General features: G+C 36.9%; 1 long non-coding RNA gene across 6 annotated transcripts in view; it reads right to left on the reverse strand.

The window, feature by feature from the left end:
* Window positions 1–297: 297 nt before the first annotated feature.
* Window positions 298–16,288, reverse strand: part of LOC117678220 (uncharacterized) — a 68,167-nt gene continuing 52,176 nt past the window's right edge. For 4 of the 6 annotated variants that reach the window (XR_015728577.1, XR_015728576.1, XR_015728574.1 and 1 more), the window contains 4 exons: window positions 12,113–12,283; window positions 10,796–10,851; window positions 4,348–4,437; window positions 298–2,922 (listed from right to left, as the gene is read on the reverse strand). This is a non-coding gene — a long non-coding RNA (uncharacterized LOC117678220). Of the gene's footprint in view, window positions 2,923–4,347; window positions 4,438–8,803; window positions 8,854–10,795; window positions 10,852–12,112; window positions 12,284–16,288 lie in introns of all 6 variants that reach the window. The other 2 variants (XR_015728575.1, XR_015728573.1) reach the window with 1 other exon arrangement.

The raw sequence follows: 16,288 nt of genomic DNA on the forward strand, positions 1-16,288 counted from the left end.
AAGAGCAGCTATTTCCAGGTGACACAAATCCTACCTCTTAAAGCCAATCCCTAGAAGAATCTCTATAATTATCTCCCCAACAGCACAGAATACAGCCATTGTTATTGATCAACTGCAAGGAGCTCAACTGTAGGTAGAAATTGGGATTTCCAACTGGTGTGAGCACATAAATGACCATTTTCATATGGAAATGATATGTTTTGTACAAGTAGAAACATTCGGAACTATTGTAGGGGCATTAATACGAAGCAGGTAAAACTACATTTCCCAGGACGTCAGCAAAAAACAACAAAAACATGACTGTTGCACAGATTTTATTGAGACATTACTTTAGGGCTACTACATTTGGAATGCAAAAGTCTGGATTATTACTACCCGGTTTCCCCCAAAGTAAGATATCCCCTGATAATAAGCCCAATCGGGCTTTTGAGCGCATGGCAATAAGGCAAAGCGCTTATTTCAGGTTTCAAAAAAATATAACACAGGGTCTTATTTTTGAGGAAACACGGTAAGTGTCAACAAAGAGTTAGAGGCTTGTGAATTTCTTTTCTACTATCTAGTGCTGCTAGAAATTTACAGCTGATGTAAGGGAAAAAGATATTGAAGTCTCTTGGAACACAAGAAAAGAATTATGTTACAGATGTGTGAGGAGTTATGCTAGTAGAAAGCACAAAAAAGAGGGAACAATCAAATCATAACACTGAATGAGGAAAAAATGAGATTGCTGTAAAAAGAATGAGCGAGAAATACTTATGCATATATAGACAAGAATAATTTCAAAAGTGCAATCAGAACAAAGAACAGTTAAGATTAAAAAATGACAGGAAATGTTGAGTGATTTTGAAAGAATTTTGTTTTAATGTTTTGGATATGGATGAGCAAGGTTAAAAAAAGAACCTCCTACAGAATGTTTGGAATTAAAAGTAAAAATAAATAAATGATGAAATAATTTTGATGAAATTGAAGTAAAGGAATGCACTGGGCAGGGATTAAGACAAATTTGTCTGATGTCACCTCAGATGTTGAATGTATTTATGAATAAATATATGAGGAACATTTATGACAGCAGGATGTTGTTTAGGAATGTGAATGCATGTGTATTCTGTAGGATGATGTCATTAAAATCATGAAGGTGTAAATCATTTGCAGCAAATGATTAAATGATATAATGAGGCTACATATCTGAAAAATAATATCAAAGAAGATAGTTATGCTTCATAGGAAAATGGAATGGTCTTTAGTGAGTAATGAATCTTTTCCTGAAAAAATATATATAAAACATATAAGATGTGCTTCTGACCATTTTGTTGTATGGATGAATGAGATGTATTTCAGCCGCTGTGCAGATACAATTTTTGTTTGGAACTCAAATGAAACCTTTAAAGATGGTGTAGTATAAAAACTTAAAGCACATACTTTCTTCCCATTTTTTTTTAAACATGGACTTACACTGTGATCAAAATTGAAACACATATTTGGATATGCATCTTCCCTTATTGGTTGAATTTACATTTTCTGCCATAGGTTTGACACAGACAACTGATCTTTCTTTTTTCAAACCAGCTAGATATCTAAGCCAAGTAGCAGTTCCCAAATTCAGAAGAACCCTAATCCTGGCAATATTTAATGCCTCCAGAACGGTTGAGAGAGCAAAATATCATTGAACAAAGACACTGTCTCTGTGGTAAAAGAGTTTTTGAAAGATTAACCAATGTTTTGTTATGTTTCTTCCATTAAGATGTCCAGCAGCAGCTAATCATATCCCATGTTGTCATATTTCAGGTCACCTACATCCATTTTGAGTCAGACATGGTGGCTCAGTGGCTAAGATGCTGAGCTTGTTGATCGAAAGGTCGGCAGTTCAGTGGTTCAAATCTATAGTGCCGCATAACGGGGTGAGCTCCCGTTACTTGTCCCAAATTCTGCAGTTTGAAAGCATGTAAAAATGCAAGTAGAAAAATAGGGACCACCTTTGGTGGGAAGGTAACAGTGTTCTGTGCGCCTTTGGCATTTAATCATGCTGGCCACATAATCACAGAGACGTCTTCAGACAGTGCTGGCTCTTCGGCTTTGAAATGGAGATGAGCACTGCCTCCTAGAGTCAGGAGCAACTAGCACATATGTGCGAGGGAAACTTTTACCTTTACATCCATTTTATCTGTAGTTGTTATCCAACCACTATGATTTTATTTCTCTTAACATGGCTCACTTTCTTTTACTATTTGCAAAACACTCTCTACTTTGACCACTCCAATTATAATTATTTGATTTTTCTGTGGTTTTTATTTGCTCTCACAATTTTTTTCCCTTCTGTTTCTTGAGCTGGTCAATGACTATAATAAAGTACTACTACTTTTTCTGATTTGATTGACTGACAAACTCATTGTTTTCTTAGACTCCATTACAATATGTTTATTGAATGATTTCCTCCCCAAGTCTCTTCTATCTTTAGGTAATAGCATTTCAGAGTAATGTGCCAGCTTATGTGCTAGATCATCTTGGAGAAAAGACTCTACATGGTTACAAAGACTTGGCACCAACTTGATGGCACATAATCAATCAATCCGTCAATTCAGTATCAGCTTATCACTTCTGTAATGTGAATGCTTGGTCCTCCTTGCATTTTTCCTGCTTATGTGCAAAGCATAATTGCTTCAATCGTTCAAGCACTAATGCTTTTCCAAGCTAATTTTTCTCCATTGACTGGAAGTACAAGGGTATTTTCGAGTTTATAATTCTCCATCTCTGGCTATTTTGAATGATGATTACAACTCATAATAGAGAAATAACAATGCATAAATTTTCTGTGTGCTTCATTTCTCTGTGAGAAGATCTTTTGGAATAAAAGCATATTCATGTGCATAAAGATACTTAGCATTTTGATGATCTATGCTGATTCCTATGCATTATATGCAGCTGAACCTGGAATTTAAAAGCAGAACAACAGATTATATATATAAAAAACTTTTTGTATACTTGTAAAAAGTATGAAACAGTCCAATAACCACCACTGGTGCACAAAATGCAATTTGTAGCCCCATAACTAACTTTTACACTGAAGCCCTTCTGTCAGTTATGTACCTAAATTAACCCAGCAATATTTTGTACCTACTGCTTATATGCACACACAGACACATTCACACATGTACAGTCACACTCACTGTGTAACAAGATGAGATAGCAAAAAATTGGGAACATGATTTTTTTTTTTTTTTTTTGCTTATTGGATATGAAGATACTCAAGAATATGATGAACCAGTTTCAGACACTGGGATAAAATTGATGTTTTTAGACTTGATTTTAGCAAGTACAGGCCTTCTTTACTTCAGCACTGGATTCATTATTGGTTGTGATGAACCAGTGCATGAATCTTATAATGTGATAAGATAGTAAACAATAGATTTAAGCTCAATTTTCATTATGCAGAGGCCATGTTGAAAGTTTTCCAGCATGGAAAAATGATTTTCAAAGTATTGTTGATTTCTGAAAAAGTAGACTCAAACATTTAATCTGAAAGAATTATTCAGTTATAGCTTCAGTTCAAAGTGACATGTTAAAATTTACCTGTTTTCTTGTAAACATTATAATTGGTACAATTTAACAGTCCACCTATCCGGTTTGTTTTTGTTGTCATTTGCTATTATAATGAGGTTTATGGTTTTTAGAGTTATTGACTATATTACAGGTGCAATCCAATGCACTTCAACCAAGGTTGTTCTACACTATGAGGTCTAGAAAGCAAGCATGATGACACTTATGCTCATTAATTTTTATGAGCATATTCAAATGATATGAGCCAAGGCTAATACCTAGGAAATGATGTAACTGGGGTTGGAAGAAGAGTTGCATATCAGATACGGTATTTCCAATCCACCATTCAAAAGATTTTTCCATAGAATCTGCAGTTTGTGTGCATATTTCAATCAGTCTTCCTTTTCCCAAGAGGAAAAAAATATATATCAGGGTTTCTGTTCTCCAATTTTGCTCTCGAAAAATAATACCAAGTATGCTGTTTATCAAATTGATGGAACGCCTTTTATTATTTTAGTATTATTATTTTGTACAGCTAACTGTATGTGTTCTTCTGCTATCTACATACCTGATTTGCATTACATAAATGTGTTTTACCTTAATTAGAGGCTTCACAAGAAATCAACGACACTTTGTTCAAAACAAGCTACTTGCATTCTTATCATTATTGTTTCCTGGCATTATAATATGAATCTTTAATGCAGTAAGATGCTGATACATCTTCATAAATGTTAGAGATGTATATCCATGATGATACCTCGTCCCCTCCCTCCCGCAAACCCCCCCAACCCCCCCCCCCGATATCCATTTGCCTACCTTTCATGAATTAAACAGGAAGGAGGATTTCCCTAGTGATATTGGAGACACAATTAAATCACTCATAAGGATTGTTTCGCAGTTGTTTCTCTGGAGCAAAACAAAAATATGCTTTGAATAATGATGCTCAACTACCAGAACCATAACATAAGGAAAAGCAGGAGGGGGAAATACGATCCCTAGGTTCCTCAGATCTTCACAGAACTCCTTGTCATTGCAATGTTATCAAATAATAGATCTGCCCATTGCAGTTCCTGGGAGAGGAGAGGAGAGAGAGTGGGAGAGGATTCTTGACTTTCAAACAGTTATCTGGTTTTGCTATTAGTTGTAGCCTCAGCATACCTCTGCTTACGAAGTTCATATTTGGCTGGGTGCTGACATATTGTATGTAAATAACAGCACCAGTTCTGTTCAGTCTGCATGGTTTGTATAGGTATAACAATATAAGAATGTAAAAAAATAATAATTAGAACCATAGTATATTAAAAACCAACACATTTCCTTACACAGTACCGTAATTCTCCAAAAAGATGACCCACCTTGAAAATAAGCCCTATCATGTTTTTGAGTGCATGCGATCAAATTAAGCCCCACCCACAAAATTAGCCCTAATTAAGACCCCACCCACCCCAGGGTGCAGGAGGTGGGTAAGGCAAGGCACACAGGTAAAAAATCAGCTAGGGTGGTGGAGCTGCCCTATTTACCGGGCTTCGCACACCCCGACACCTACCTTGCCTTCTTCTGCGGCCGCTTGCACACACATTGCCCTGGCCTACGTTTCACCTTCAAATGCCTTCTGGCAGGCATCTGACGATGAAACGGAGACCGGGGCAATGCATGCGAGTGGCAGCAAGCGCCTGCAGAAGAAGTGGGCCAGCAGTGGACTCCTGCTGGGTAGGGCTGTCGGTGAGACCGCTGCAAGGTGAGTCAATAATTAGAACCCTCCAAAAAGAAGGCCTAGCTGTTTTTTCAGGGGTAAAAAGAGAATAAGACCCGGCCTTTTTTTCAGAGAAACACGGTACTATTTTTAATTACCACCTTATGGATATCTATTTTTACATGAATGGATTACTTGCCAAAAATTATTCTTGGTTAGTTTCAGAACGATGACTCCAAACACCATTTCTACCTGTTGGATAGCCAACAGGTACCTTCTAAAATGGTGTTATGATATCAGAACTCATACTCTGTATTTTATCAATTTGTACCAAACTCTAGGCTGCACTCTAACAGCAGAACACAAGTTTGATTCCTCCCATTTTTGTCACTACAGTTAATAGCAGAGGTTTATGCTTCTTTTACAGTTATGTTAGATTCCCTTCAGAGCCATATGCACAACACAGACTGTAAGGTTTCACACATAGTGCTTTCAATGCTTCTGTATCATACCTGGACCCACCTCTTCCCTACTGAGCCTAAGCTGAGTCTGCCAGCTGAGGGAATTGGTCTGTTCTATTTTTGCTGAGAAGACAAAGAAAAACCTTGCAGGGAAAGAGATTAAAATCATTCCTGTTTCAGCTAGCAATTGACAGTTTAAGTGGTATACCTATCTTTATCTTTTCAAGGAGGGCAAGAGCTGAAGACTTCACAAAGATGGCCCTGTTGCCCTTAGAATTTGCTGCCTGAAACAATCACCTCATTCTACGTAATGGAACCCTGCCTCTCTATGTAAAACAACAACCTCATTCATTTTTTTTCCTTTCTTTCTCTCCCACTCTTTCCCCCTATTTAATATTTATTCATCTTCGGTTTTTGTCCTGCTCTCCTCATGACTAGAATTTGTGCTTCCTCCCCCACCCCATGTTCTATGGCTTATTAGTTTCTCCATATTGCTCTCAGTCTCTTATTTCACATACATGGAAATAAAAATGACTTCATTTGTATTCTAGCAATTGACAACCCAATTTATTCTGACTTGCCAATTCATGTCAAATCCTTCAATATGAAGGCGTATCAGACAGCCAGTTCTTTTAAAAGAACGCATTTAAATGCAGGCAGGCACACATTCCATCATATCAGCAGCATTTACAAGTTCCTCAATGATCTTTCAACAAAATTCCCCTATTTGCTTTTAGAAATAAAATCTTTGCTTCCCACCCAGCTATCTTAATTAAAGAATACAATTGGAGACATTTTGCTTGGGGTGTGTGTGTGAGAAAGACAGCAAAATATGTTTTTCCATTGTCTGATTACTAGGGTAAAGTAGGGTAGGATGACCTTGACAAAAATTTGCAAGCATCATTAACTAGGCAAAAGAGGCTGAAACATTTTTTTTTCAAGTCCAGAGCAATGAGATAATGTTTGAGAGTGGCTCAGGCAGATGCCTCCCTAATTCAATGGAGCATAAGAAGGGGGAGTTGATGCACTACAATCAGACTCATATAAGTTTTGTTGTCGTAGTTTTCTAGTCTCTTTCCTGTGGATTTGACTTCTTGGTGGAGCTGTTGTTGTTAGCTTAAAGGGGCTCTTTCAAAAGGCAACTGGACTGTTTTTTCCTTGGGGAAGACATTTAGCTTCTTAACCAAGAAGCTTCATTAGTTCTGCCAGGATGGTGGGAGTGATGGAAGGATTAGTTCAGACAGGATGGTGGGGAAGGATCACATTTCTTTGCAGTTATCTGGTCATTAGCATTCTTCTGAGAGCTCTTGAGGCCACTAGGGGATTGCTATTGTTACCCGTTAAGAGACAGTCCAGACTAGAGGCACAGCCATGAGTACCAACTGTATTTTTATTGTAAAGATACATTAACAGGATTTTGCAAGATTGAAAATATTTCATCCTTCCTCCCCTTTTGTTCTGTAGAAAGCTAGGGACAGTTTTCTGAAATGCTTCCCATACCTGCTCTCCCTCTGTAGGCCAAGAAATCTTTTACATGCCATTGTCCAGTCTACAGCTTTTCCTCCTATCTCCCATGGTCATTATCACAATGGAGTGTCAAATTTTTCAGTTTCCAAATATTAGGGGTGCTCAAAAGTTGCGACATGTCTTGGGGATTGTAAAGATATTTTGGTTACTTTAATATAATTTAGATGTACTTAGTAAGTAACTATATAAATATCATAATTTTTTAAGATTTTGTTTCTTTCATTATAGTTAGATATAATAGTGTAATTTTATTGTCCAGGCCTTTTACCCATGAAGAATCTCTCTGTGTGCCATAATATAGCATATTTGTGACTATTGTTCATGAAAACATTGAACCACAATACTGTGCTTTTTTTATGCATCACTTAAATCCTTTTCTCTCCAAAGAAAAGTCTAAATTGATAAGTGATGCAGATGCATTATATTGCCAGAAACAGAGTAGAACTGAAAGGTGGAAAATTTATGAGAAAGAGCAATAGTCAATATTATTAGAAAAGCTGCATTTCCCACCATCACATTAATGCAATGCAGTAACACTTGGGAAATTTAAGTTAGAAATAAATTGCGCCCATCAAATTTTACTAATGGAAGACATATTGCTTTCGACTTAAATATTTTTGATGCTAATCCTGAAGTAGATGAAATGAAGACCATTGAATGTGAGCCCCTGACCTTCCTCCTTGTTCTGAAAGTTTGAAGCATGACACCTACTTCACATAACTTTATTCCGTAGATGCTCCTTTTCAAAACAATCAACCTACCTTCTCTCAGCTTTGTAGGGAGTTTCTGTAGCCCTTTAACATGCTGAATTTCCCATGCTGAAATCTTATTCAATTATAGATTAATAAATGCTCACTCCACAAAAAGTTTTCAACAGAATGTAAGAGTTTGTGCTTTATTCTCCTGCTAAAAATGCTCATGAATAATGACACATGGCTGCTACAATCAGTTCATTCCAGTTCTGTGTTTAACGTGAGGAAGCCAGCAAGGGACTAAGATTTAGCTTTAGTTCTGAGTTGTTATACGTGAAATATCTATTATTTTTAACCTTCCAAAACTGCCTGGTCTTTGAGCAGGAAGGGATGGGGGGGAAGCTGAAAACAGAGACAATGCACTGTTGAGGAAACAAAGGTTCCTGGACAACATCTGAAAGGTGTGAATGGCTAACAGATTCCAATACACAGGTTGTTCATGCTTCTTGAAAAGTGGGGAACTCTATTACTGAGAGGTTTTAGCAGATAAGGGAAGTCAGCTTAGTAACCTGCTGTCAAAAGTAATGAGGAGCAAATTGTTCACATGCAGTCAATGGCCAAAGCTACTGTAAATGTGAACCTCTGCAAAAGAGATAAATGGGACTCTTCTAATATCAGTAGACCCTCTCTGACATCACTGTTCTTATCGATATGATGGATTTTCCTCCTGTCAAGAAAGAGTATCAAACAAGCTCTACAATGGCTTTTTATAAGTCTATATTTTTGTGTCATTTCTACACAAAACTTCTATTTACACATTTCAAAAGAATTCTTGATTTGGGAACAGAGTAGTTACAATCCACTATTGTTACTCAATGAACCTAAAAGGGGATACCAACCATAAATGCCAATGCAACCTCTCAATGATGTCAGATTCTGGAAACAGGTTCTGGAAAGAAAGTATACTTTGGTTTTCAGAAAAAAAATATCCTTATACATCAATAGGATGCAACATGGTTGATCCCTTCCTCACCCATGAATATTCAACAGTGTTGCTTTTGTTCACAATAATATTTATTTATTCGTTTATTTATTTTCGTCAAGCATGTATTAGATAACAGATATAAGTATAAACATGATTATGAATACATGAAATGGATATGAATAAAAGGGAACATTAGGACAGGGATGGTAGGCATGCTGGTGCACTTATGCATGTCCCTTAAAGACCTCTTAGGAATGGGGTGAGGTCGACAGTAGACAGTCTAAGGTTAAAGTTTTGGGGGTTTGGGGAAGAAACCGCTGAGTCAGGTAGTGTGTTCCAGGTATTGACCACTCTGTTGCTGAAGTCGTATTTTTTTGCAATCAAGTTTGGAGCGGTTTACCTTGAGTTTGTATCTATTGTGTGCTCGTGTATTGTTGTGGTTGAAGCTGAAGTAGTCATTGACAGGTAAACATTGTAGCAGATAATTTTATGTACTACATTAGGCTGGACCGAAGGCGGCAAAGTTCTAAGTTGTCTAAGGCCAAAATTTCAAGTCTGGTGACATAAGAAATTCTGTTGCGAGCAGAGGAGTGGATATTCTTACTAACTAATAATTTTACTAACTAATAATACTAACTAATATTCTTACTAACTGTTCTGCCCCAGCTACGGACCCCAAAGAACGCAGCATCCACAAAGTCCATACAAACCTTAGTTTACTAATTAAGGACTACTAATGAGCTTTCTTCGTAGTTGTTCGAACACAATGCCCAGAAAGAATTTGCAGAAAAACTGACAAGAGAGAAACAAGAGCCGAATCAAACGTTTCTGAAATCAAGACGCGAAGGAATATGAACAAAGTGCATCAGTCGTCATCCTTCCTTAAATAGGCTAGGGGAGTGGCCAATTAGCCCCAAGCCTTATTCTCGAGGAGACCTCCTCCTGAGGAGCCACTCCTGCCCTTTAACAGCTCTGCATGCTCATGCATTGAGAAGAGGCTCCTCTTCTTCCTCTTCACTTATGGGAGCTTCTGGAGGTTCTGAAGGCCCTGACTGAATCCCCACCTCTGGCACCACATCTTCTCCTGCCTCATTGTCTGACTCAAGTGCCAGCTGCACAGGCTGCTGGCGCAGCACCACACCAGCCTCCTCACTGTCAGAATCAGCTACTAACTGCACAGGCTGCTGACGGGCCACAGCACTAACTGAGCTTAGTTATTTTCTTGCGACTTTTCATTAACCAATTAGGCACCATGCTAGCAACATATGTTAATCAGAGATTAACACCAGGATTAATCATTAAAAACCAAGCAATAAATAATCAGAGAATTACCTACTCAGACAAACAATCGAACAAGCAGTAAACAACAGCCTAACCAAGGAGCTACCAAGAACACTCCCACTCCCTCCCATATAAACAGAAAGCTAACCCTGCTCCTTTCTAGCACTGATGATGTTACATAGTTGAGAGTCTGTGAAAACAACTAAGCTCAGAGAGCACCAAGAACTCCAGAGTTCAACTCTGAGCTACAAATTCACTTCTGTTGGTATCCTTACTAAAGATTATATGGTAAACTACAACTGCAAGAACACGAATAGTGACTAATGTAGTATTTCAGATGAAATTGCAGGTGTTTGATGCAGTAAAGCACTTGGAATATTGCTATTTTTTCAAAGCAATATCTATACCTATCACCCACCCACCCACCCACCCACCCACCCGTCTGTCTGTCTGTCTGTCTGTCTGTCTCTCTATCTATCTATCTATCTATCTATCTATCTATCTATCTATCTATCGTATAAATTCAGAATGATTTTTCCATATATACAGTACCATACAGCATATTCCTGTCTCGAATCACCCAGGGGAAAAAAAAAACAAACAGTGCAAATGATTTGAACCTCACCTGCTTTACACCAAGTGCACATGCTGTCTTGGGAAGCAAGGCTGGCATAGATACATCTGTGGAATTTCAAAAGAAATAAGTTGTGTGAAATCTATCAAAAGCATCTGAAGGGACTTCCAATCATTCTTAATTAGTCTGATTTCTTCTAGTTTATGAACTGCTTGGGGTTTTCCCCCCAGTAAGGAACAGATGTGTAGAATCTGTAATAAGATTTCCAATTTTTAAATGGAAAATTTCTGCTAGATTATCACATCTTAACAAACCAGACTAAAGGTGTGAATAATTTAAGGAAGTTTCTTGCACAAAATCAGTAATTGTTCATCAAATTCTGCTCACTGATTGTTTATCAATACTATATAAAAACTAAAATCCAGACAAATAATTCACTACCCTGTTTCCCCTAAAATAAGACATCCCCTGATAATAAGCCCAATTAGGCTTTTGAGTACATGCGTTAAAATACCCCCCCCAAAAAATAAGCCGTCCCCAAAAGTATTTAAACGCATATGCAGCCCGCATATGTGGAAATGCAGTCCCCGCCATTTCCTCTGGTTAGGGTTAGGGAGACAGAGCTGGAAATCAGGTAAGACAGCAAGAAGAGCCCCCTCTTTCTCCACGTGCCCCAAAGTAATAAGACATCCCCGAAAATAAGGCCAACACTTATTTTGGGGTTCAAAAAATATAAGACAGGGTCTTATTTTCGGGAAAACATGGTATTGTACTTTTATCTATTGATTCTGTACCTTCTTATGTTTCTGTTGCCTATTTTATTATAACATAGTTCTGTCCCACTAATTCTGTCATAAATGGATACATTTCTTAATGAGCATTAATGTTTCCTTTTATCTTTATAATTCAAGCCTTGCTCCATTCAGTTGTTTTCCCCACACAAACAAAGCATAATGCAGCTTTTAAAATTTAATCCCTATATCACATGGTGAGTCTTTATTAATATGTAGCAAACTTCCAGCAGCAGTAATTTTCAGTTTTAATTGATTTCTTCCTACTCATGTGCCTGGTGGACCTTAGTAGTTAAGCTAGGGGATGGAGCTTGGGAATCATATAGGCATTCTTCAAACCAGACTTAAGGTTTTTAAAGATGACAGTCTTGGTATAGAACCAATGAAACCAAAGCAACTAGCAAAGAATCAGTATAATATCCCATTATCACTTTTTAAAAAAATTTGATTTATATGCCGCCCTTCTCCGGAGACTCAGGGCGGCTTACAATTCGCTAAGCAATAGCCTTCATCCTTTTTGTATATTTTATACAAAGTCAGCTTATTGCCCCCACAACTGGGTCTTCAATTTACCTACCTTAGAAAGGATGGAAGGCTGAGTCAACTTTAGTTGGTTCCATATCTAGGTCAATGACTTGTTGTAGATTGGAGATTCCTTTCCACAGTTCCAAGAAGGCTCCACACCAATTTGCACCACTCAGGTGACCCCAATGACACAGATAAACTTCCAGATGACCTTAACGGCATGCTAAAAGAATGCAATTAACCATCTGTCTTCAAAGAGTATAAATCTTTTCATTCCCCACCATCCAGTCAGAGCTGAAGAAGCTTCCTGGATAAGAACTGAAACCTCTTCAAAGAGAAACCAGTTGCCTCTTGAAAAAAGCACTTTTGGGACAACCATGACCTGGATGACTAAGAATATCCATAGATTTACAGGAGCATTTTTGAGATATTTTGTAAGGTATAGGTCAGTGGTGAAATGTAAAATTTGTTACTACCAGTTCTGTGGGCGTGGCTTGGTGTGGGGGGTTTGATTTGTGACTGGGTGGCGTGGCCACCTTTTTTTAAAAATTATTTTTAAAAGCATTTTTTCTACAATCTTAAGTGGTTGTAGAAAAAAATGCTTTTAAAAGCCTCTGACAATCAGGCAACTCAGGTGGGATCGTCAGAGGCTTTTAAAAGCATTTTTTTCCTGCAACCTCTTCAGTCGAAGAGGTTGTAGGAAAAAATACCTTTAAAAGCCTCTGACGATCCCAGCTGAGTTGCCTGATCGTCAGAGGCTTTTTATTTTTAACTTTTAAAAGCATTTTTTTCAGCCGAAGAGGTTGTAGAAAAAAATGCTTTTAAAAGTAAAAAAAAAAAAAAAAAGCCTCTGATGATCGTGCAGCTCAGCTGGGCATGGGGGGTGGGGTGCAGGGATTTTTGCTACCAGTTCTCCGAACCACCATCGCTACCAGATCGGGTAATCTGGTCCGAACCGGGAGTATTTCACCCCTAGTATAGGTCATTAGCTATACAGGTAAACATTTAATTCGGACAGCACCATCTTATGCCTAAGGATATTTATCCATGTAGTAGGACTGTATTGCTGTTATCCTTCACTTCATTCCTATTACCTTCTCCTATTGGTATTTTATGATTTATCAATTTGTTGTTTGTATCTTGTGATTTATGATTGTATCTTATGATTTATGATTTATTACTTTGTTGTTTATATATATGCTGAGACCTTATGTTTGTAAGTATACTATATGTTTATATGTACACTGAGAGCTTATGCATCAGAAACAAATTCCTTGCATGTCCAATCACACTTAGCCAATAAAGAATTCTATTCTATTCCTATTCCTATTCCATCCCATCCTCAGTTGAAAGGCAAGTGTCCTGTTTAATGCTTATTAATAATTTGTTACCCTATTCCTGGTAAGCTAAAGTAATTACTCATTGTCATCAATGTGATGGTTGTTTGCCATTTTCAAACCAAGAGATAAAATATTAACTTTATTATATGCCTATTTTGGACACAGGAAGAGAAACTACACTACAGGCAGTCTTTACTTAGTGATGACCTCATTCGGTGACCACAGTTACAGTGGTGATGAAAAAGTAACCAGTTTGTAAAGCAAAGAAAAACTGAAGTAAGATGATAAACACAGCCACAGTTTCATTTAGTGACTGATTTGCTTAATGATGAGTTGCCAATTCTAATTGTGGTTGCTAAATGAGGATTGTCTGCATACACATTCAGTTTAATTAATATTTCAAATAAATCAACATTTATTTTCTTTATAAATATCCCATGTGTTGCAAAATTGCTACTCCATCATAATTTTGCAACTTTCTTCTTCCTACAACTGAGTTCATTCAAGTGCTAACAATAATTGATAAAGCAGGGGTAGTCTATCCCATGTCTTCAGATTACACTGCTGAAAGTAGGTGGCAAAATGACTACTTGGGGTGATATAATTTCAAAGGAGTTCAACATTACCTTTGTGGGCACTCTACATATTTTTCTTTAGGAAGGAGAGAAAAGCATAAAGGAATGAATTCTTTATGCTTCTTTGCTAATCAGCTAATTAATTTCCTGCTTTAGGTAATCCTTTTTTTAACAGCTTTACTCTTTAAACACAACTGTAAGGATCATTTTCTTATCAGTTTGCAAATATTATAATTGTTTAATAGGTGCCTTGTGAGCTCTGTCTCTCTGTGTGTAATAAACTCTTAGATGCCACTACATAAATTAACATAGATCACATTAAATTAACTCTAAAATTGTTGTTACCTCCTAGCAACTTTGGAAGCTTTTCTGAAATGTTTTCTTGTGGAGAATACCTTTCCAGTTTTGACAGATTTTTAAACATTGTCTTCTCAATACTATTGCGGTCATGCTGATCATAAAAACAAAATTAAACAGAGGCAAAATAGAAAGATAGATAAATGCTGGAGGATAGGTAGAAAATCTTTAAAAGAATGAGTTTAACTATCAAGTTCCACAGTAATTATATTTATTGGAAAGTTTGCTTGTTCTACTGAAAAACAGCTTGGCTAAAAGGGGGAAAAATGAAACAATAAAAAACAAAATCCATACTAAAACATTATTTTCATTGAGCCAATTTATGATAGCTAGTATGTGATCCCTTCAAATCTCTTCACCACAAAAGAACTCTGAACAAAGCCAAATGGCTAAAAGTCAAGCCAATTCCGTATTTAGCTATACACTATTCCAGAAACTGAATTTGTCCCCTTTAATTTTGCAATTTTTTAATGGAAGAATCACCATATAAAATGCTGGCAAACTATATTTGTTACATAAAGTAAGTTCTAGTGCAGAAATTAGCTAATTTTCTTGTTTTTCTTTTCTCCTTTTTCCTTCTCCTTTTTCAACAAGATAGGCCGTATTATTGGGTAGGAAGGAATGGGCATCTTGAGCAGCCAATTTTGCATATCGTAAAACAGACAGCAGATTATTCATTTAATTTATGGTCTTTGCATATACAAGGTTAGTTCTTTATTCCCTGGGATGTCTCCAAAATTTCCCCAGCTAGGTATCAACCATATGGAGTCTTGTATCTAGAAAAATCTGTAAAAATCTGTAACTCTAAAAGGAATAAGTTATGGGAAGAGAATTGTTATGTTCTGGATGAAGAATGGAGGTGAGACCAGAATGATGTCTAACAGCTCTTTATTCGATACTGCCTGTGAGGCAACTGTTGCTCCCTGGCTGTCACAGCTCCTTTTATAGGGAAGCTGATCAGCCCACAACCAATCAGGAGAGGGTATTTTCCAGCTCCAACAGAGGACAAGACTGAGAACTTCAACTGACAACTATATACAATACATAACAAGAATACTGTAATATTTTGTTCAGAAAACTTTTTCTTTCCTTTCTTTTTCAGCATTTACCTGCTAAATTTCCCTCCCCCTATTGTTCACTATGGAGAGGGCAAGTATACTTGGATGTTGACATTGACACTATGAAAGAGATTAACAGAGTTTATACATATAGAGAGATTAGTGGTTTAAAGAATAAAGGAGCTACACATCTAAGCAGATTGACAGATATCCATAGAAGGAATAAACTTATTCTGTTTTGTAGTTTATCTGTAACAGCACAATGAGGACTGGGTTTGAATATTTATCTGAGTGTGCTATCTTAGATAGAGGCCAAATATGGAAGTGAAGAAATATGCAACATAATTTCACAATACTTCTGTGCTTGCATCAAGCTGCGAATACATTAAGAAAAGAGTCTGCATTATGACATCATCATCTGGATGTTGTCATTTTGAAACTCACTTGATTGGCTGCAGATGGCTATATTTTCTACAAGGCTTTCTTTCCTATGAAGAAAAAACACTGTACACATTTCTCAGAAGCAACCATAATTAGTTGTATATTATTATACGCCTTGGAAAAGAAAATGAAGATTTCAATTTCATATTTTGGTCATTAATGTAATTGCTAATTTCAATAGTTACAGTATTTAATATGCATCTGGTCTGAGATCACTTTGAAGTAATAGATACTTCTAGTAATGAAAAGCAAATTGAAGATAAAATGGAGGTTGTAAATAATGGAAGAAATGACAGAAACTTTCTGAATGGCAAAGATTTCTGCAGACACCAAACTCTGAAATTGATTATTTCCAGGTTTCATGTTATTGCTTTTCTGTACATGGCTTTATGCAGTTTAACCTCCAACTTGAACATAGTAATTATCACTTAAAACTTAGTTTTCATTAACACTTGAT

Source organism: Pantherophis guttatus, chromosome 6 (assembly GCF_059756535.1).
Source record: "Pantherophis guttatus breed Tessera chromosome 6, ASM5975653v1, whole genome shotgun sequence".
Lineage (NCBI taxonomy): Eukaryota > Metazoa > Chordata > Lepidosauria > Squamata > Colubridae > Pantherophis > Pantherophis guttatus.